The sequence below is a fragment of the Camelina sativa genome, chromosome 8 (assembly GCF_000633955.1).
Source record: "Camelina sativa cultivar DH55 chromosome 8, Cs, whole genome shotgun sequence".
NCBI classification, from domain to species: Eukaryota; Viridiplantae; Streptophyta; class Magnoliopsida; order Brassicales; family Brassicaceae; genus Camelina; species Camelina sativa.
Window position 1 is genome coordinate 11,540,846 of NC_025692.1, and position 216 is coordinate 11,541,061.

Sequence of the window (216 nt, forward strand, 5' to 3'; positions counted from 1 at the left end):
GAAAAGAAAAGAGGAAAAAGAGAAAGAAGAGGTTAGAGTTTTTAGGAGGGGAATGTGTTTAAGTAAAACCAAAGTCTAGTGAAAGAATGGGAAGTATGAGATTGTTAAAGATGGTTCTAATTAAAGAAAAAGAAAGAAAGAAAAGAAGAGTCTAGCAAAAAGCTTTTATGTCTTAAGAAATGAGAAGAAAAAGGAACCATAGCAAATAAGAAAGAA